The sequence below is a fragment of the Triticum aestivum genome, chromosome 3B (genome assembly GCF_018294505.1).
Source record: "Triticum aestivum cultivar Chinese Spring chromosome 3B, IWGSC CS RefSeq v2.1, whole genome shotgun sequence".
In the NCBI taxonomy this organism is placed as follows: domain Eukaryota; kingdom Viridiplantae; phylum Streptophyta; class Magnoliopsida; order Poales; family Poaceae; genus Triticum; species Triticum aestivum.
In genome coordinates, this window is record NC_057801.1 from 826,652,568 (window position 1) to 826,675,717 (window position 23,150).

At 44.8% G+C, this 23,150-nt stretch overlaps 1 pseudogene; it reads left to right on the forward strand.

Moving 5' to 3' along the window:
* Positions 1–798: 798 nt before the first annotated feature.
* LOC123068044 (cationic peroxidase SPC4-like) lies at positions 799–22,276 on the forward strand (annotated as a pseudogene).
* The last annotated feature ends 874 nt before the right edge of the window (positions 22,277–23,150 follow it).

Here is a 23,150-nt window from a genome sequence, read left to right on the forward strand (position 1 = left end):
AGAGCTAAACACCGAGGCAGGAGCTCCCACCGACTTCACACCTCTACAATTTAAAATATGATTTTCATTTTCAATTCAAAGTTTGACTTTGCCTTTAAGGTTTAATTATAGGGTTTTTTATTGTAGAATTGTTGCAAAAATTAAACTTCCACATACATTCTATTGATAAATTCTATACTAGTATGCAATGGCGGAGCAAGTCGACAAGTCAGTTTGGATTCTTTCTGTGCTCGCTATATGCCAATATTGGTGCGTCAAATAATTGGTAGAGGATTCTGCTGCCGGTCATGGCTTAGAAACCAACAGGGAAAGTTGTTGCGGCTGGGGCGAACCAAAAAAATTGAACAAGGTTCCGATAGAGGCCAACACTGAAGTCAACGCCAATTTTTTGCTAGATTGCTCGGAGTGCCAAACCAAACAGATCCTATATCTCTTCCCGCGGAGGGCAAAAACCATGAGTGTTTGGGGAGGAGGGGTGGGGGAGGCTATAACATTTCCTATCCAAGTCCTTCCATTATTATTTTAAAAAATAAGTTTAAAGCTAGGGGAGGGGGGCATTGGCCCCCTCATCTTAACACACATAGCTCTGCTTTTGTGGAGGGTGTGAGGGCATTGTATATATCAATTGGACCACCCTGGCCGAAAATCATGGCTACGCCATTACAATCGTGCCATCGTGTCAAAGAGAAGCATCGCCTATAAAACCAAGGCTCTACCCGTAGCAGAGCCGAGCAGACGAGTCACACACGGGAACACACAGGGATACATACACGAACAGTCAGAGGAAAGGAGAGATCGATGGCTCGTGCTCCTCTTCTCGCTGCAGCAGTTGCACTGCTACTCGTGGCGCTTGGGGCTGCAGATGCGGTGGCAGAGCAGGACGAGCTGAGGTTGAGGGAGCCTCCGGTGGCGCGCGGCCTCTCCTTGGACTTCTACCAGCGGAGCTTCCCCAACGCGGAGTCCATCATGCGCGACTTCGTCCACGACGCCGTCCGCAAGGACGCCAACCTTGGCGCCGGCCTCCTCCCATTACTAGGGAAAAGCCCAGCAGTAGCACGCGTATTAGGTGTATCAGTAGCGAGGGGCACTATGCTACTGATACGGCGCTACAGCTAACAAGTAGCGCGTGTTGACCCATGCTACTGCTATACATGGCTAGTAGCAGCAAGCTTTAGCACAACGTGCTACTACTAATATTTGCAGCAATTTAATCTAGGGCGCGCTGCTGCTAACTCTACTCTCCTTGCTACTGTCAGCTTTATTAGTTTTTTTTCTGCATATTTGTTTTGTATTTGAACAGGCTTTATACAATAATCTTTAGCATATCATACACATACAAATGTAATCATAGCATCAAATCATGTCATCATCATAATCATCATCTAACACAAAGTGGTCTCTCGTCATCATCTAGAAAATAGCGATACAAGTTCTTGCAACTACATCGTCATCCATCTAAATAATAATATACGCGAGAAGAGCTATCACTATGAGTGAGAGCGGAACTATGCAGTAGATGAGTTCGTATCCCTCTCTCGCACTAGCCTGAACCTAAACTAACTACTGGCTGTCGCTCGGAAACCGGAAACCGGTACACCTGGGCCTGACACTCTGGCCACTCATTATATACTCCTGGCATAGCACTTCTTCTCCATCGATGATCTATGCACCTGTATCGTCACATGAGTCGATGATATGCAACATATATAGTTGAGCAACAGAAAGAGACAGACATAGCAAAAATAGAAGCAACATATCATAAGCATAAATAACAAAGTTCATCGTACCCAAAATGCCCTAACTAGAGTGATCTTCGCTAGTCAAGGAGGACGATTGTATTACATCACAAATAAAGTTTTGTCATGCGTAACTCAAAGTTTTGTCATACATAAAGTATGGACTAAACAGACACATTATCATATATCGACAATCACAACATGTCGTGCCATCCATCAAAGTCAGGGAGATAGTCCCCGAGCTTAGCTTAATGAAAGGCTTCAGGTCGAGACGCTGAGCGGCTACGCATGTTCGGACGTCTTCCCGCGACATTTGCCCTTCCTCGTAGAACAACCCTTTTTTCGAGGACCTCCTTCATGATCATTTGGGCAAGTTCACGCTAGATTTCATAGAACTCAGCTCGAAGCCGATGATCCTCGATATCTCCTACGTTCCTTGCCCATTGCAGAATATGGGCATCCCCGGATGTAGGTGACATGCGAAGGTTCTGCTGATCCCGTCTGTACTCCAGCATGTGGTGTAGGACATAGAATCCATCACTAAGAGTATCACTCGGTTGCTGGATGCAGCAGAAGTCGGTGTTGTGGCTGAAGGCGGGCCTGCCGCTCCTCTTCTTCTTGTCCTTGATCTCTCCACCCCGTACGCCGTAGAAAAAGATAGCATTGTCGAGAACAGACTTGATGTGGGTGTAATCCTTTTTGTTCACATTCTTCGACGAGTCCAAGTAAACAGCGCGGGAGTATCGGGGGTAAAGGATGATGAGGATGGCGCGCTCGTCGCTGCGCAAAATAAGTACACCTCAAATTAATTAGCCTCCACCATGCAAATGAATGATTGGAATTAAAGGAAGGATATCCGCGCGGATGACTTACAGGGGATGATAAGGCACGAGAATCGTCTCCTTGTCCTTATTTGCTACCATGAAATCGATGATGTAGTCCCTCGCGTATTGACGGTGTTCTACGCAGACTGCCAAGAACCCTCGTGCATGAAGTACGGGTCAGCGACACAGATCTAAGGTATCTTCTCAATCCCAATGATGTAGTTCATGTACAAGGCACAAAGGACGTCACGCTCCTGCGGGACGGTGAAGTCCGCCAAGGGGTCTGGGATGCCCAGACTTTCGCGTTTCGCGTCCTCCATGGCCCATATGGACCTCTTCCCCGCGTAACCACGACTTCCGAGGTGGTGGCACCCCATGTTCCTCTCTTGAAGCCCCTTCATGTACTTCGACTTTTTTTGACATCTTCGGCATCGCAAGCCGCCATGAATATTTGAAACTGCTCTTCCGTGATTGTTGGATGATCCTTTACAATCTCGGAGTAGGGTTCTTTTTTGTTGATGGCGCGTTTCACCCTTACTTTCCAGGCGGCCAACGCGTCGCTAAACTTGGTCATGGAGCGTTTGTTTATCTTCTTCATTGCCGGTCTTTCTGTGGATCAGTAAATTGGATTTCATCACGGCCTGGGAACAAGAATATCTAGTGCAGTAGGGGTTAGGAGGGAGTGCTTCATATTTGGCCTCTTCTTTAGTTTCTCATCATTGATGGTGGTGCATGCTCGTACGATGCAGCCTATTTGATTGCCGTAGCAGGAGCGTGCTTCCACAGGCAGTTTTGGCTCAAAATTGCCGCCGTCCAACTCCGTGACCACTAGTCTAGTAATGAGGAGCTGGTTTGGGCGTCGACATCTCCTCTTCGGTTTCGGTTCTATGGCTTTGCCAGTCTCAGTGCCGGTCTCGGTGCCGGTATGGGTCTCAACGCCAGGTGGGCCCAGCAACAGCAACCGTTGATCGTTGGCAAGGTTCAAATATTCGTCTGCCGCCAGGTAGATGTCGTCGCAATCAGCAGAACCCTGTCCTTCATCGTTGCTAGCCATGTTTCCTATGATTAAATCTAGTCAATTAATTCTAGACCTAATAAAATGAATAATGACATAAAAAGACGTTGATTTCTTCCCGGTGCGGCAAATTCCGGGCACTCGATATGTCCTAGTTTGTAGCACAAGTCATCCCGAAATTCATGGAAAATTTCGGCATGACCTTTGCTAAAAAGTGGACAAATCAAGCACCTGAAATTTGCCGGAACGGAAATGAATCAATATTCTGGCAAAACATAAGCAACTCGACTTCATTCCCTGGAAACAACAAAAAGGCCACTTGGGCACAATCAAGGAATTTTCATATATCATTACCACTTCAATGTTTCACACTTCAAGAAAATCTACACAAATTTCAAATTATGAACCCTAGAACTCAATTCAAATTATGTCCTACTGCCCTAACCCTACTGCCCTAGTACTTAAGCAACTATATATACAACCCTATAATATATTTAATTAACTACTTAAGCATATACAAGTTTGTCCTAAAAATAATATTTAGTTAAGTACTTAAGCATATACAAATTTGTCCTAAAAATTCATTTAACTACTAATTTCATTCATTTAGGTCATTCATTTAACTTCACCTAATTAACCTAATAAAACCCTATTTTCCTAACTAGAAAACATCGAATTAACATCTACTAGTACCACTACTGCCCTAACCTAATTTACATGTACTTAGTTACCTGACCTAGTTAGTTAACCAAATTAACCTAAATTAACATCTACTTAGTTACCTAACCTAATTAACATCTACTTAGTTACCTAACCTAGTTCCCTAACTAAAAAACATCTAATTAACAGTACCACTACTGCCCTAACCTAATTAACATCTACTTAGTTACGTAACCTAGTTAGTTAACCAAATTAGTTAACCAAACATCTAAAAAATATCTAATTAACCTAGTTAGTAAACCAAATTAACCTAGCTAGTTCACTTAGTTACCTAATGAACTAAATTCACCTAAGTTAATTAACCTAGAGGGAGGGGTGTGGGGCTTACAGAGAGGATGGACGACGAGGGAGCAGGGGCGGTGAGGAGCGGACGAGGGTGGCAGGGGCGACGAGGGAGCAAGGGCGCGAGGGAGTAGGGGCGGCGAGGGAGCAGGGGATCTGGTGAGGGTGACGGTGGCTCTGGCGGTGATGGGGCAGGGGCGACGAGGGAGCAGGGGCGGCGAGGAGCAGACAAGGGTGGCTCCGCGGGCGCTCGGCTCCGGTGGCAGTGATGGTGTGCAGCTCTGATGGTGGCGACGGAGGCTGGGTGACGAGGGAGCGTCGGGGCGTCGAGGGAGAGGTTGGGGTCTGGCGAGAAGATTATGGAATTGGGGAAAGGAGGGACGCCCGTGAAGCGGTAAGTCAAACATAGTAGTAGCGGTTTTTCAAAACAAGCGCTATAGCTACTTAGCTATAGCCTTTCGCATAAACGCGCTACGGCTACAGATAAGTTAGCTATAGCGCATGTTGGGAGAACGCGCTATAGCTAAAGTAGCTACAACGCTTTTGCAGAAACGCGGTGCTTCTATTGCTCTCATTTTTTCTTTTTCTTTAATTTTCCTTTTCTTTTTTCCTTTTCTTTTTTCCTTTCTTTTTTTCCTTTCTTTTCCTTTTGTTAGTTGCAGCACTGTCGCCCTAAAACGTGCTGCTACTATTTTGTTAGCGGTAGCGCGGTCCTTAGAAGCGCGCTCCTACTATACCAAGCCTGGCAGCAACCGTTCTGTTCGTCGTAGTAGCAACGCGTTTTGTGGTGCACGCGCTACTGCTATCTTTGTAGTAGTAGAGTGCTGCCCTTACACGCGTTACTGCTATGTAGCAGTAGCGCTTCGCTTTAACAAGCGCTACTGATAAGTGTCTGTGTATAAGATTTTTTCTAGTAGTGTCCGCCTTCACTTCCACGACTGCTTCGTCCAGGTACCTGCCTTGCCTTGCCTCAGTTAATTGGCTCCCATCAACCCATTAAGGCCTTGTTTGGCCACAAGGCAAGATGTTCCCTGAAAAGATTTGCCCTGGGTGGAATATTCATACGAAAATAGAAACCCCGTCGAAAATTCGCTTCACCACTTGGGAGGAGAAAATGGTGAGGAGAGCGGCGTGGGCCAGAACGGAGTCGAGGAGGGCAACGTCAGCGTTTGCGAACAGAAGCGAGCGAGAGAGACAGCGAACTCGTCCCACGAGTCGGGACCAGTTGTTTCCCTTCCCGGGGATTAAACAGGGGTGGGCGAAGATTTCCCAGCTGCGGGCCACAACCAAATTTACTGGTAGTATACCGCGTACGTGCCTTTTCTTTCCGGGGATAGGGCAGGGATCCCGGAGTTTCCCCTGTCCACCAAACGAGCCCTAATTGATTCATGCATCCATGGGTGCCCGCGTCATGCATGAATGCAGGGCTGCGACGCGTCGGTGCTCCTGGACGGGTCGGCCATGGCGCCGGGGGAGCAGCAGGCGCCGCCCAACCTCACGCTCCGCCACTCCGCATTCAAGGCTGTTAGAGTTGTGTCGAATATTGTGTACAAGGTAGGTTACAGTTGGACTTGTAGTTGTATTCACTACAAGAAATATGTCAACTTGTGACCTTGACTATTGGTCACTGAAAGGTCATTGTTTTTCATTTGCGACCTTTTTTTGACCAAAAACAGAAGGTCAAAAGCTGGTGGTCGTAAACTGACTATAGCGACCTTCTCTGTGAGAAGGTCGTGGACGTTTACGACCAAAATATTCCTACTGTGGCGTTTTGGTCACTAGCAACCTCCCCAGGCCACGTAGGCATCCAGCGTGGCAAGCTGATGTGGCACAAGATTCAGCCCGGTCCATTTCGGTACTTTAGATGGGCCGAGCCCATTAATTCGGCCTTTTACATTTTTTTCTTCTATGAATTTTTTGTCAGCTTCACGGGCCAAGCCCAACATTTAAGCCTTTTTATTGCATGGGTCATGGCCTTTTTGTATCAACAGTTTTAGTTTTCTTTTTTATAAAATGGGTGCACTAGTCAAAACAGGTCCCACTTGTCAGGTTCTGATAAGTGGGCCGCAGCTATTAGGCCCAGATTTTTCATATTTCAATTTGACAATAAGAAAATAACTAGTAGTTAAAATGGCAAGCAAAAAACACACATGATACTTCAAATATCAATTGCCAGATTCAGTACAAGCTCTACAAATGACACGTACTACAAGCTGTAACATATATTCAAATAAGAGCCAAATCACCAATATACCAATCAAGTTTATTACATTCCACCAATCACAATATAACCATACAATATTACACCAATCACAATATAGCACTCTACAGATAAAACGCTCAACAAGTACAGGCACGTCTCCAACACCTTAGCGCCTTGAGCCTGCAAAACATCACATCCAGCCACATATTAATGATCAAATAAATTCACCCCTTGACGGCAATAAAAAACGATGCTAATCTATGAACGAAAATAAAATAAACAATCTTTGAGGCCATAGCATGTGCTACAAAAATCTTAGCAAATGCATAGATGTCCACACAGAGCACACATCCTACATGCACCAAGCATCAGGCATATGTTCAAGAAGACAAGTAATTTGAGATGGAAACAAGTACAGCTAACAATCTGACATGTGTAGTAGCACCAACAAAATAGCAAGACATGGAAGAATTTACAAGAACAACACCCTGGGAGTCCAATTACATGTACATGAGGTACTGCTGCTAGTGTATAACAAAGCATGAGTCCAGCTTGTGTAGGAGCAGAGCATGAGTCCAACAAAGCAAGCTAGCTATAGGAGCAGAAAAGAGGGAGCTAGGGGTAGGAGATGGAGCCAGCTCACCGAAGAACTTGGGAGTCCAGCTTGGGTCCTTGTTAATCTGTTGCTGCTCCGGTAGCTCTCGTGTGCGGGTATAAGATCAGATGAAGCGGCCATTTGTCGAGCGATCTTTCATTTCCTGGTCTGCAACAAGAGGTAAATGCTAGAGATTAGCAACTGCTACCAAACCCAATGTGACAAAGAGATTAGGCATTTGGCTCCTAATGGGTTCCTGATTCACCAAGTACACATGCATAATGATAATGAAACAAATCAATAGAAAAAACCTGAATCTTTCATCATGCCACACTAACAAGATGTCATCTAACCAGGGTGGATTCAAACAACAGAGGAGACATCTAATTTGACTGCCACAATCGTTGAGTGAATGCAAAATGAAAGCTAAATCCTTACTCCTAATTTTATGATATTAACGAACAAGAACACATGTTAAATAACTTATTACTGGACCTTACTTGAGTTACTACTGCCACTATCAAGCAAGGACTGCTGCAAGCAGTACAACACAATAGCAGCATGTTCTACCAGCCGCAATTGCTTGCAAGACCATGGCTGCATTCAAAAGAGAAATGCTTGCACAAAACCATGGTTCATCTGATGTCTGACGGTATTGACAAGGAATAAAGTTACATGCACAACAGCCCGACCTTACTCTACATCCCAACATTGGCAGGTGACAACTAATAACTCATTTCCAACAGAAAAACTGCAGGAATTCTTTGCTTATTTTTAAGAAAAAATGCTACAAGTTAAGCCTTTGTTTAACAGTAGGTCTAAGGAAATAAAATGTGCATTTAGTGAGAATTTAGCAACAGATTAACAACATATTGTTCAGCATCACACAGATAGTAGAACAATGGTACAGGCAGCTATTGGCATAAAGTAGAGATTTTACATGAATAAATCACATAAGTAACTATAACAGAGAAAGAAAACATAGAAGTGGTAGCAAGGCATGAACGGTGTCCTGAGTTATTGCTGCATCGGCCGTAACAGAGGCCGAGGAAGTCGCTGTGATGGGTTGCAGCATCTGTGCTGATGCAGTCTCAGCCACAGGCTCCTCCTCACACCTGAAGTGAAACACACAGGCTGGTCAGCAGAACTACAACAGTTTAGCTTTGAAGATGACGAATAACTCAAATTACCCTTGTAATCCGTTTCAAAAAAAATTAACCTTCTAGTATGGCCATGCTAATAGATAAAATTAACCTTTTCCCTTTTACTTTCAATGAAAAAGGTAAGAGGCCAGAATTCTACATGCAGCTTCTGTAGACACAAATCCAAGAGAAATACATCTCTATATGAGAACCACCCCAAATATGAACAGAACAATTCGATCTAAATTAAAGGCTGAACAAATATATGAGAACCACCCCAAATACATGCAGCTTCTAGTACGGCAAGTATTCAAGGGTCAGAGAAAAATCAGTGGTAAACGATATGTGGGCAGATCAACCAAACACATTACTGATGGATACATGGAAGATCGGGCAGTGCGTCACTTTGGCAGGCGGATAAACAAAACGGCACGAGAAGCTGGCGTTGATAGGAAACCCAACCCCCCGTATACATATACGTCGTCTGATGGAACTGCTCTCTGCAGCCAGGCGTGTCCCATCTGAACTAACGATCCGAAGACAAGGAAATCACGTAGCTGTATAATGCAGGATCGTGAAAGAGGAGGAGAAACAATTCGAGGGAGACCAACACCTGGCCGCTAGCAACGCAAGTGAACCCAACCGATCTATCTATTCTAATTCTAAAAGTGTTGTGCTACTGGTATTTTTGTCCAGGCAGACAGGTCACAGGAGGTAGTTTGCTAGAGTTGGTAATGTCAAGACTGAATCCACTCACAACTGATGTTCATCCCTCTGACCGCCAAACACGATCTTGTCGGAGACCATCTCTTCGTCCAGCATACATGTAATCAGCACAGCATACATGTAATCTTCAATATGGCAGACTGCATCTTAATTAGTGGGCAAGTGAAGTGCAAAAAAAGACTGTAAATCGACGGACTAGCTACAAACAACAAATGGCATGGCACATAGACTGACGAATCTCGTAACTGTTACACGGCCAACCCACGACAGCGCTACACGGCCAGGACGGAATGGGGCGCTCGCGAAATGGGGAGGGGAGCTGAGCGTACATGTCGGAAGGACGCGGAGACGGCCTCAAGGCCGTCGCCTGAGCGGAGGTCGGCGCAGAAGGCGCGGACGCTGGGGAGTGCGTTGAGCAGCGCCCGCGGCGCGGCCCTGCGGTGGTGGGTGAAGGCCACGTCGACGTAGACGCCGTTGCCCCCCGCACCCGGCGGCGAGCGCGGCGAGGGGGTGCTGGCCGAGGTAGCCGCTCCCGCCCACCACCAGCACCCGCTTGCTCTCCATCTCCGCCAACGCCCGCTGCTCCGGCGCCCTTCCTCTCTGGCGGAGCGAGCAAGCTAGAGTAGGTCGGATGCAGGCGCGGGGCGGATCTGAGGGGCGGGATCGGAGACGACGGGTTTGGGCACGCGGAGCAGGTGGAGGACGAGGGTGGGGTCGGGAGGAGGAAGCAACGGGGAGGGGGCTGCGGTGGATCTGGCCGGCGACAGTGTTCGGAGGGTAGGGGGAGGGGTGGAGGTGGCGCCGGCGGCGGAGTGGATGCGGTCACCAGCGTGTGGTTCGAGGGGATCCAGATCGTGGGGACGACACCATTCATGGGGGACGGCGGCGGCGCTTGGTAACAAGGTGAGGGCGTGTGGTGGGCTGGTTGGTTCGATTGGGTGGTGAGGGAAGGGCAGGGGCGAGAGGAGGGGCATGGGGGAGGCCATGAATGATGGCGAGCTCCTCCGGAGGGAGGTGGTGGCGGCGGCGATGGATCTGGAAGGGAGGAGGCGAGGTCTCTCCATCGGGCGAGATAGCGAGGAGACGGGGGATCTGGAATGGGATGGATGTGGAAACTGGAAAGAAAGGAGGCGGGGGGTGGAGGGATGCAAAATGACCATTTAGGGTTTCGGGGTTGGTGTGGAAGGGTTGAGGACGGCCATTGGATCCGCGAGCATTCATCGGCGTATGATGCATGATCCGCGTGAAACGTCTACAGACCAATCAGAATGCAGTATGATGCTATGACCATCTAAATTTGTCATAGTTGTCTAAAAATAATATGTTAAAATCATATCAGCTATTTTATGACCTGAGAAATTCAAAAAGAAAATAGAAAACCTTCTCATTGTGTCACAAAAATGTGAACGAGTTTTCGGAAAAAATAACAAACATGGAAAAATATAAATATCTTCAAAAAGGTGTAGTGAGAAATGAGTTTTCTTGCAAAAATAAATATTTTTCATTTTTCGAGAGCCCAAAATGAGTTTTTTTGTGAAGGACCTACCATATATTTGTTGCAAAATTGGACCAAATCATTTTTCTAAAATACTAGGCCATACTTAATGCACAATTGACAAAATGGTTGGGTGTCAAAAGTTTTGATCCACCTCTGGTGAAAAAGACAAATTCCCGCTGATTCACTTGGAAGCGGGTCAAATTTGAACTGCAGGTGCCTCATAGTTTGCTATTTATTTTTTCCAAAAATCATTTCTAGGTACATAAGTACCTATTTAATCAGAGAAACACCAAAAAAATTCCAAGATTCAATCACTAGCTAGGAACGGTCATTCCCACCGTTTTGACCGCATTTTGAAACGGGCATAAAAAATTTAAAAAAAATCAAAAAATTGGGAAACCTTCGCATTGTGTCATTATATGTGGCCAAGTTCCCAGGAAAAATAACAAACGTGTAATACTGCAATTATTTTTAAAAAGTGTTCTCAGAAACGAGCTATCACGTGTGGAGATCAACGGCTTTCAAGCCAAATGATCAATCTTATGGCCACATTCATGGCATAGTTTGTTCAAATGATCTCATATTGTGCACAAGGGTGCATATTGGAATGGCAAACAATGTTGCCTAAGGAAGTTTTCATTTTCTTTGGACGAAAAAACCATTTTCCATTTTTCGAGTGCCCAAAAGGAGGTTTTTTTGTGAAGGACCTCCCAAATAATTGTTGCAAAATTGGACCAAATCATTTTTATAAAATACTAGGCTATATTTAATGAATAATTGACAAAATGGTTGGGTGTCAAAAGTTTTGATCCACCTCTGGTGAAAAAGACAAATTCCCGCCGATTCAGGTGGAAGCGGGTCAAATTTGAACTGCATGTGCCTCATAGTTTGCTATTTACTTTTTCCAAAAATCAATTCTAGGTACATAAGTACCTATTTAATCAGAGAAACACCAAAAAAATTCCAAGATTCAACCACTAGCTAGGAACGGTCATTCCCGCCGTTCTGACCGCATTTTGAAACGGGCATAAAAAATTCAAAAAAATTAAAAAATTGGGAAACCTTCACATTGTGTCATTATATGTGGCCAAGTTCTCAGGAAAAATAACAAACCTGTAATACGGCGATTATTTTAAAAAAGTGTTCTCAGAAACGAGCTATCACGTGTGGAGATCAACGGCTTTCAAGCCAAATGATCAATCTTATGGCCACATTCATGGCATAGTTTGTTCAAATGATCTCATATTGTGCACAAGGGTGCATATTGGAATGGCAAACAATGTTGCCTAAGGAAGTTTTCATTTTCTTTGGACGAAAAAACCATTTTCCATTTTTCGAGTGCCCAAAAGGAGGTTTTTTTGTGAAGGACCTCCCAAATAATTGTTGCAAAATTGGACCAAATCATTTTTATAAAACACTAGGCCATATTTAATGCACAATTGACAAAATGGTTGGGTGTCAAAACTTTTGATCCACCTCTGGTGAAAAAGACAAATTCCCGCTGATTCAGTTGGAAGCGGGTCAAATTTGAACTGCAGGTGCCTCATAGTTTGCTATTTATTTTTTCCAAAAATCATTTCTAGGTACATAAGTACCTATTTAATCAGAGAAACACCAAAAAATTCAAAATTCAACCACTAGCTAGGAACGGTCATTCCCACTGTTTTGACCGCATTTTGAAACGGGCATAAAAAATTTAAAAAAAATCAAAAAATTGGGAAACCTTCACATTGTGTCATTATATGTGGCCAAGTTCCCAGGAAAAATAACAAACGTGTAATACTGCAATTATTTTTAAAAAGTGTTCTCAGAAACGAGCTATCACGTGTGGAGATCAACGGCTTTCAAGCCAAATGATCAATCTTATGGCCACATTCATGGCATAGTTTGTTCAAATGATCTCATATTGTGCACAAGGGTGCATATTGGAATGGCAAACAATGTTGCCTAAGGAAGTTTTCATTTTCTTTGGACGAAAAAACCATTTTCCATTTTTCGACTGCCCAAAAGGAGGTTTTTTTGTGAAGGACCTCCCAAATAATTGTTGCAAAATTGGACCAAATCATTTTTATAAAATACTAGGCTATATTTAATGAATAATTGACAAAATGGTTGGGTGTCAAAAGTTTTGATCCACCTCTGGTGAAAAAGACAAATTCCCGCCGATTCAGGTGGAAGCGGGTCAAATTTGAACTGCAGGTGCCTCATAGTTTGCTATTTACTTTTTCCAAAAATCTATTCTAGGTACATAAGTACCTATTTAATCAGAGAAACACCAAAAAAATTCCAAGATTCAACCACTAGCTAGGAACGGTCATTCCCGCCGTTTTGACCGCATTTTGAAACGGGCATAAAAAATTCAAAAAAATTAAAAAATTGGGAAACCTTCACATTGTGTCATTATATGTGGCCAAGTTCTCAGAAAAATAACAAACCTGTAATACGGCGATTATTTTAAAAAAGTGTTCTCAGAAACGAGCTATCACGTGTGGAGATCAACGGCTTTCAAGCCAAATGATCAATCTTATGGCCACATTCATGGCATAGTTTGTTCAAATGATCTCATATTGTGCACAAGGGTGCATATTTGAATGGCAAACAATGTTGCCTAAGGAAGTTTTCATTTTCTTTGGACGAAAAAACCATTTTCCATTTTTCGAGTGCCCAAAAGGAGGTTTTTTTGTGAAGGACCTCCCAAATAATTGTTGCAAAATTGGACCAAATCATTTTTATAAAACACTAGGCCATATTTAATGCACAATTGACAAAATGGTTGGGTGTCAAAACTTTTGATCCACCTCTGGTGAAAAAGACAAATTCCCGCTGATTCAGTTGGAAGCGGGTCAAATTTGAACTGCAGGTGCCTCATAGTTTGCTATTTATTTTTTCCAAAAATCATTTCTAGGTACATAAGTACCTATTTAATCAGAGAAACACCAAAAAAAATTCAAAATTCAACCACTAGCTAGGAACGGTCATTCCCGCCATTTTGACCGCATTTTGAAACGGCATAAAAAATTAAAAAAAAATCAAAAAAATTGGAAACCTTCGCATTGTGTCATTATCTGTGGCCAAGTTCCCAGGAAAAATAACCAACTTGTAATACGGCAATTATTTTAAAAAAGTGTTCTAAAAAATGAGCTATCATCTTTGAAGATTCATGGCTTTCAAGCCAAATGATCAATCTTATGGCCACATTCATGGCATAGTTTGTTCAAATAATCTCATATTGTGCACAAGGGTGCATATTGGAATGGCAAACAATGTTGCCTAAGGGAGTTTTCATTTTCTTTGGACGAAAAATCAATTTTTCATTTTTCGAGTGCCCAAAATGAGTTTTTTTTGTGAAGGACCTACCATGTATTTGTTGCAAAATTGGACCAAATCAATTTTATAAAATACTAGGCCATGTTTAAAGCACAATTGACAAAATGGTTGGGTGCCAAAAAAATTTATCCACCTCTGGTGAAAAAGACAAATTTCTGCTGATTCAGTAGGAAGCGGGACAAATTTGAACTGCAGCTGCCTCATAGTTTGCTCTTTATTTTTTCAAAAAATCATTCCTAGGTAGAAAAGTATCTATTTAATCAGAAATACATGGTTTGGTGGCGATACGTTGAGGTTTGGATGATGGCCCAGGGCCCCAACTCCAAAGCGCGTAGACTCACATGCCCGCCGCGTGGTCACCGCGTGACCGGGGTGTTGCCACGCGTTCCGGGCGGCCTAGGCATGTCTAGTGGGTTGGGAACTCCCTTGATAGGTGTCAGGAAGAAGAAGGCAATAGAAGAATCTCACGGGCAGACTTAACCGAGCTCAAACATGAATTAGCACCCAAGCGTTTGATTAGTGGTACCGAAAATGCACATGGCCAATGGGCCTGAGTTTTGGCCGAGTATGATCAGTTACTAAGAAGACCGTCTTCAGAAATTTTCAGCTCAAAAGGAGGAGCCTAGGTGGTACTTCTTTGCAAACTACCACACTGGACATAACTACAAATGTTGAAGCTCGGCTCAAAATAATGAATGGATTGAGCTGGCATTTGGTGGAGGATGGTTATTTGGGCATAGGAAAGCACTGTAGAAAATGGATACTATTTGGACATGCCAAAGTGGTACTTCCTTCACAAACTGTTGTTCTGAACAGAATAGGAAAATGAATATTTTTGAATTATTTTTGAACTAGGCAAGGAAGGTTTTTACATATTTGACGAAGATATGACTCAAAGAATTTGTGAGATTTTTTTGGGAATTTTGGGAATGACAGAAATATAGGTTGCTTCACAACCTAGGGCAAAAACTGCCACATGGACATGACACATAGGCAAAACTGATGAGGTGGCGCCTAGTCATAGCAACCCACCACAATTTACAAGGCTATGACCATCTATATTGGTCGTTAACAACTAGAAATAAGGCAACAGACTAGCGTTGTTTGCTTTATGACCATTTCGTGTAAGGAAATTACGACCTTTCTGACCAAAATGGTCGCAATGGTTTAGGGTTTGGAGCCCCCAGAACAGCTTTTGACCAGTTGGTCTGATATGGTCATAGATCTATGACCAATTCTTGCAGGGTCACTGACAGAAGGTCACTAGTTGACATATTTCTTGTAGTGATTGTGTTTAGATAGGATCTGGAGTCGTGTCCTAATAGGACACTTGTATCCTAGGCCTCTCATATATAGCAGGGGTAGACACGCGATGTAACCTATGCCAACATAATCGCATAGGTGCGCATAGGGATGGCAATGGGTACCCATTACCCGCGTATCCTGTGGGTAAAAACCCTATTAGGGTAAGGGTATGAGACAAAAATTTATCCATGGGTACTTAAATGGGAAAAATATTATACCCATCGGGTTGAGAGGGTGCGGGTATGGGATCATATAACCCATGCCCGCGTACCCATGCACCCATCTAAAATGTTGACAAGTGGGTTCCCTTTAATATTCAATTTATTAATTTTCCCCTCCTAATCGCGCTACATAAAACTCTAATGTGTAGTCAAAGTATCACTATAATTTATCATGGTTTTGTGAACTTAAAGTGTATGCCTATGTGTTCTTGTTTAACATTTTTATGTGTCGCTTTATAGACAAGTTTTTTTATGAGAATGCATTGTTTTTACAGTATGTTGTTGTACATTATTGTTTAAAATGTGTTTCTATTAATAATGATTATATGTAGCTTTTTACAACTATTTTCTACTCAATTGATGTGTTGTATACGCGGGTATTTTTACCCGCGGGTACCCATATACCCTGTCGGGTGACGGGTATGGGAAAAAACTGTACCCTTGATGGGTATGGGCATGAGTGATGGGTAAGTTCAGGATGGACAGGTAAGGGTATGGGGTGGCTCCACCCGTACCCATACCCTGCGAGTGCCATCCCTAGGTGCGCGTGCGCAAGGGGGAGCCGGCGGCATGTGCCGGTGCCCGTGTGGCCGGTGTGCGGTATTGTGACGGTGTCACGGGAAGGAGCGCCCGTAGTCATGCCCCGGAGATGTAGCCATATCGGTGAACCTCGTTAACAAATCTCGGTGTCGTGCTTGTTTGATTGCTTGGTCCTCGGATGATCAACGGTATTGCCTCGAATTCATTCTAACAAATGGTATCATGAGCTAGGTTGTTCGGAGGTGGATCGTTGACCTGGAGGAAGAGCTGGAAGAAATCGTCGAGAAATTCACAGGAGGCGCTGTCGAGAACAGCAGGGCGATCGTACCGCGGGTTCCACAGACGAGGTGATAGATCGACTGAAGATTTTGCGGCAAAGTAGCGATCAAAGGTGGCGTCGGCGGCTGTGTACAGATCGAATTGATCGGGCCAGCCTATGCCAGGCGGCGTGTTTCTGGGAATTCTCAGCGAGGTCGGATCGGCAGGCGCGTCATGGTTCCAGATGAAGTCGGTCTCGACGGGATCGAGGTGGTCGATGGAACGTAGATGCAGCGGAATCCGAGGCGCGTATGAGTGACAGAAGCAGCCCACGTACGGGAGGCGCTGGGCCCAATAAGAGGTTTATGCATGCGGCGGCCCACAGGCTGGCGCGTGCGGCTAGCAGCAAGGCACGCTCGCACACAGCGAAGGGTCACGCAGCTATTTGATGCTGGTCGCTGGAGCATGCAGCACATCGTGAGGATTTGTTTGGACCAAAATGTGGACCGAGTCCACGTATGACACGGCGAGAGGCAGATCAGATCAAATATTGTGAAGGAAAAATCTATTGATACATCCATTGGAATTAGCGGGGGGGCGTTGACAAGGCAATTGCGAGCATCGAGGGAGTTGAGCCAAGGGAGCAAATCACGTGAAGGTCAAGTTTCTTGGTGGACTGCTACTAGTGCACGCAGGCAAGACCACGCTGGGTTTGCTCGTGTACTCCGGCGTCGCGGGATAGCTCGCGTATTTTTCACATGGTCAGTCATATAAAGGACCATGGCGCCAACGGGTACCAGGTTTGAGGTAGAGAAGTTCACGGAACTGAAAACCTTGGGTTATGGCAGACAAGGGTGAAAGATTTGTTGGCACAACAAGGATGCTTGAAGGCGTTGCGGGAAGTCAATTCAGCTAAGATGGAATTATTATGTGATGGATGGAAATTCTTGAAAGACGATTTGAGAGCCTCGAGTGTGTCATGCAGCCGGACAAGTTCGGTTGGGTCAGACTAGATAGTCTGACGGATCGACGCAAGTCGGTTGGTATAGAAGACGGTGCGGGATCGGCGGCAGCGACATAGGAGCGTGATGCTGATGGTGACCGACTTCTGGGCGTGGAAACACGTGGCGCAGGCCCCGAGGGCTTGTGTGGCTTCGACAAGACTATGGCGTGGAGTTGATTCAAGATGGCGTACGCATGTGAGCTTGAAGTCGACGGGACGCGTGGATGGACTGATCATCTACCATGGAGTCATGTTGAAGGTGGAGCTGGATTGAGGGGTTACGGTGTAAGGATCCTGAGAATCGAAGCCTATTCAGCGGGGAAAAGCGAGGGACACGTAGTTCGGACTGGAGCCCATTGGATTGATGAAAGCGTGAAACTCGTCACCGGTCGGCGATGATCGGTGGTACTCTGCAGTGGGGGTTGAGTGGTGTGGGTTCGTGACCCTTGAGACTCGACCGGGACAGCGGAGGCTTGACGCGGTAACAGCGGCGAGGCGTGCGGTATGCACGGGACATGGAGACGGGCCAGGGCTCTGGTAGTCATACATGTGGTGAGACGACTGCGAATTTGACTCGGGATGACTACAAGCAACGGTGAAATTCCTTCATGTTTCAGACAAGCGGTCATGAAAGGGACGGTGATGTTGAGTTCAGGTAACTCTTATGTGTGACACCCAATATGTGAGTTATTCATTTTCACGCAGGTCAGTGATCAGTGTGTGACGGCGTTGAACTGATGCTCTAGAAGTTGGGAGCACAAACTAGAGTAATGTGGAACTTAATTTTGCTTGAGCGTTGACTATGGTCAAGAAAAGAAGGGACTACAAGTTGCAGGTGGAGTCATATGGAGTCTTTGGAGTAGCAGCGGTACTCGTGGCATAAACTCAAGTCCAATGTACATGGAAGTTTGACGCATTGATGAATTCAAGGTGGTGGAGAATATTCGCCAAGGTGAAGTTTGTTAGAGTTGTGTCGAATATTGTGTACAAGGTAGGTTACAGTTGAACTTCTAGTTGTATTGTGTTTAGATAGGATATGGAGTCGTGGATGAGGATTTTTGGCACCGAGGTGCTCCACCCACTCATATCCACGCCTCACATTACTTTAGGCAGATCATGTCATTGAATGCTGAAATCATTTTACAATTCAGAGATACGCCCCAGATACATCTTCTAAATACCAAGAACTAGTGGGTCCATCTTTAAATGACTCGTGTCAGTAGCTGCATTTATGAAGTGGTGTGGGGGTGCTGCAGCCAAAACCTGCTGTGAACTAGGAAAGTTTTGGGGTGAGAACCAGATTACGATTATAAATGCCATGCAGTAAATGCAGGAGAACAGTTAGACGTTTTGGATTTTTTAGCATTATACACCAGACATTGACATTCAGAGACTTATTTGTGTCCCCCTAGCAATTCCTTCCATGCTTTTCAGGGGAATATTTCAAATTTTTTACTGATGCAACAATTCAATAAATCAATTTCAGAGAGACAACTCTGTTTTTCATCACATAGCAAACTTGTCAGTACCTTCTAGAACAAAAAAATGTCAATTTCTGTCCAAATAGCAAAAACAAAAGTTGACTTTCAGAGAACAATTTCTTTCCAAATACCATCCCTAGTGGGTCCATCTAAAAACTGTCAATTTCTGTACAAATAGCAAAAACAAAAGCTGACTTTCATAGAACAATTCTATATTTATTGATCACCTAGCAAATGAGACAGTGTCACTGGGAAGGTTCGGAATTTAACACCTGAATTAGCAAGCGTTACACAAAGATGACAACACCATAACAGAGATACTTGGTACTAAATTAGATGAACCATAGTTGCTTGATAATCTGGTGTGGGTACATCATGTTAACTAGATGAACCATAGTTGCCTGATAATCTGGTCTGGGTACTAAATTAGATGAACCAAATGACTAAGCGCTGACTAGGGGAATTGTCAAGCATACATGCTGGCAAAACACATGCACAGCAAGGTTCTATACATAGGATTCACTGAACATGCTACTGGATAAGATCAAAACATGATCTTCCTGGTTGATTACTTAACTAGTAATTACAAATAGCTTCGCCGTCGAGCGACCTGTCCGACAGCTACATAACAGCTAACTACAGACAACATATGTTCAGTGAGCAAGTGAAAAGCAGAAAAACGAAGCTTACATCAGTGACCATGCTTGCTGGGAAATTAATTACCTAGAAAGTACTAATCAAACTGGGGATTAACACTGCGAATGGGGACTGACAACCACATGGAAAATTCACTGCCTAATTTTGATTAGTTGCAAACAACTCTCTTTATCAGAACCATCGATGCACAGAAATAACTTGATACTGAATCTTGATGCACTGGTTAACCATCATCACATACATTTCAGATAACATGGTTCATCAGCAAATACATTCCAAGACGATAGACCCATCAGGTAATTTACAACATTAACAGTGATAGTACTTGATGACATTGTTCTATGATGCATCAAAAAATAATTACTCCCTCCATTCCCTTATACAAGGTCACTATGAAAAATACATTTTGCATCTATACAAGGCCACTAACAATAATTGAGGCAACATTAAATGATGTTTTCTCGTAGTAGCAACTTATTTAAACTTGCATGCATGTAGTCATAATGATATTGTGCTACTTCCTTTTCATTTTTCCCTTGCATGCACGCAAGCATATTAATAATCCCGGTTAACGAGAAGAAAAATTGACTTGCAAAACAGTCATTAATTTTTACCTTGATACCTATATTTTGAGTTTGTGGCCTTGTATAAGGAAATGAAGGGAGTAGTATAATTACAGATCCATCAGCAGACACATTAATCGGGCAAACTCAGAAAGCATACAGTGAAAATTCACTGATTAATAGACAAAATTTCGGATAAGACCATGATAGTTCGTCCCAAAAATTCTGAATGGAAACCTATTAATTTCCCAGATTCCTCCCCGTCGAAAAAATAACAGATTTGAACACCACAAATCTGATCTTGTACACAAGGATTTTAGGAAACTTTTCAGAGAGAAGAGGTCGATCGAACAATCTGATCTCATACGGAAAAATCCACAAAACCTGGAGAGAAAAAAGAGGAAAGAAAATGACTTGGAGAAGAGCTCGCTCGTACAAAAAAAATCCAGGAAACTTGGAGAGAAAATCGAGGAAAGAAAATATTCAGAGAGAAAATAATGAGAAACGAACATGACTTGGAGAAGAGCTCGCTGGATAGTCCTTGCCTTGTCGCCTGCCTTCATCCCCGAAGTCTCAGCATGTTATGGATCTGTAGTGACAGGTCGTCAGCGTCGTGCTTCCACTGTACCTGGATTCATCGGTGGCCGTATGCGGGGTGGCAGGGAGGTCCGATCCGTCGGCGGCTACGGGCGATGTGGCCGCGGAGCTTCGTCCCGGGCACCAGCGACGCGTGGTTGGTGTTGGAGACGGTGCCAGGCCGAACAGGAGGTAGGGGTAGCCGTGGTTGGACCTGTGGGTTGAGGGCACGGCGGCGCAGGCCGGAGCACGGCGGTTCCTCGCCGGGAGCCCGAGACGGAGGAAGGCAGAGGGATCGTCATGGTGCGGGTCGTGGGCGTGGGGGAGGAGATAACGATGGGAGCAGAGAAACAGTAGACGGCGGCTGCAAATATTACCACGGGAATGGACATTTAATGGGGTGGGTCCAGCTTGTAGGCAGGTATAGTAACATAAATATATACGTTTAGAGATACTTCAGGGATACAGAACCTAATACAAAGCATTTAAAGCCAGCGATCCGAATCTGCATGCAAAGGAATGGTGGTGATGTCGTGGGATGGAGCACCTATGTGCTCGTGTGCATTTTCCATGGAGTCGTGTCCTAATAGGACACTTGTATCCTAGGCCTCTCATATATAGCGGGGGTAGACACACGATATAACCTATGCTAACATAATAGCACTGGCGCGCAAGGGGGAGCCGGCGGCATGTGCCGGCGCCCGGGTGGCCGGTGTGCGGTATTGTGACGGTGTTACGGGGAGTAGCGCCCGTAGTCATGCCTCGAAAATGTAGCCATATCAGTGAACCTCGTTAACAAATCTCGGTGTCGTGCTTGATCCTCGGATGATCAACGGTATGCCTCAAATTTATTCTAACAAAGGCAATCAACGACATGACCTGCTGGAGCGCGAGTGTCACGGCGCTGTCATCTTCTACTCCGACATCCTAGAGCTCGCCGCCCACGGCTCTGTGGCCGCCACCGGCGGGCCCGAGTACCGCGTGCCCCTCGGCCGCCGCGACAGCGCACGGTTCGCCACGCAGGATGAAGTGGGCTCCGGCCTCCCCCGGCCGTCCTCAAACGTGACAACCCTCCTCGCCGTTCTCCACAAGCTTAGCCACGACCTGGACGACACCGACCTCGTCGCGTTCTCCAGCGGCCACACCATCGGTGTCGGGCACTGCACCTCCTACGAGAAGCAGCTCTACCCGTGGCCGGACCCCATCATGAATCCTTCCCTCGTCGCCAGCCTGAAGCGGACGTGCCCGGCCGTGGGCATGGACGCCCGCACCGCGCTGGACATGGGCACACCCGAAATGTTCGACAACAAGTACTTCCTCAACCTGTTGGACCGGAAGGGGCTCTTCGTATCCGACCAGGACCTCTTCACCAACGCCATTTTTAAAAAAATACCCAGCCCATCGTCGAGCGCTTCGCATGCAGCCAGCGTGACTTCTTCAACCAGTTCCGCGTGTCCATGGTCAAGATGGGCCAGATCAAGGTTCTCACCGGTGGCCAGGGCCAGATCCGCCGCAATTGCGCCTTCCGCAACCCCGGCATCGTCGACAGCTCGTTTCTCGTGCAGACCGTTGTCGATGCCGCCGCAGAGAGCTTCGGCTTCTAGAATCTAGTGGAGTGGTAGCTGTTAACCATGCATGTCGAAATAAGAGCTGAACAGGGCAAGCCATGATCGTACAGTGACCAGTTAGTTTAATCGATCGAAGCTTATGTTTCTTTGTTTCAAAACCAGTGGTAAAATTGAATATAATTCAAGAGGCGAAGTTGCCAGATCTCTATTTTATTTCAAAATGTGGAAGCAGGTAGTAGTAGTACGACTTGTTTCAACACAGGTACAGTTGTACTACTCCTTCCGTTCCTAAATGCTCCCTCCGTAAATTAATATAAAAGCGTTTAAAATACTAAAGTAGTGATCTAAACGCTTTTATATTAGTTTACAGAGGGAGTATAAGTCTTTTAAGACATTTCAAATGGACGACAACATACGGATGTATGTAGACATATTTTAGAGTGTAGATTCACTCATTTTAATCCGTACATAGTCATTTATTGAAATCTCTAGAAAGACTTAGAGGGTGCTTGGATACGTTTTAGTCCCATGACTAAAAGTAGTGGGACTAAAACTTGCTAGCCTCATCCATGCTTGGATACAAATATTAAATAGACTAAAATCGAGTTAATGAGCATTTATTATCCTTCAAATCCTCCAATCCAGAACTCACATGTGTTAAAGAAGAGGAGTTAAATGAGGAGAGAGAGGAATAATCCACATTTTAGTAGGGTTCCCCTGACTAAAACTTTTTAGTCTCAAGACTAGTTCTAGCCTCTCTTTAGTCAGGGGTGATTGGAACTTTAGCCTTTAAAAGAGACTAGTTTTAGTCAAACTAAAAATAGTCCTTTGGATCCAAGCATGCCCTTATATTTGGGAATGGAGGGAGTACAATTTATCACTAAGCGAGCTCACGGAGATGCGTTCTACT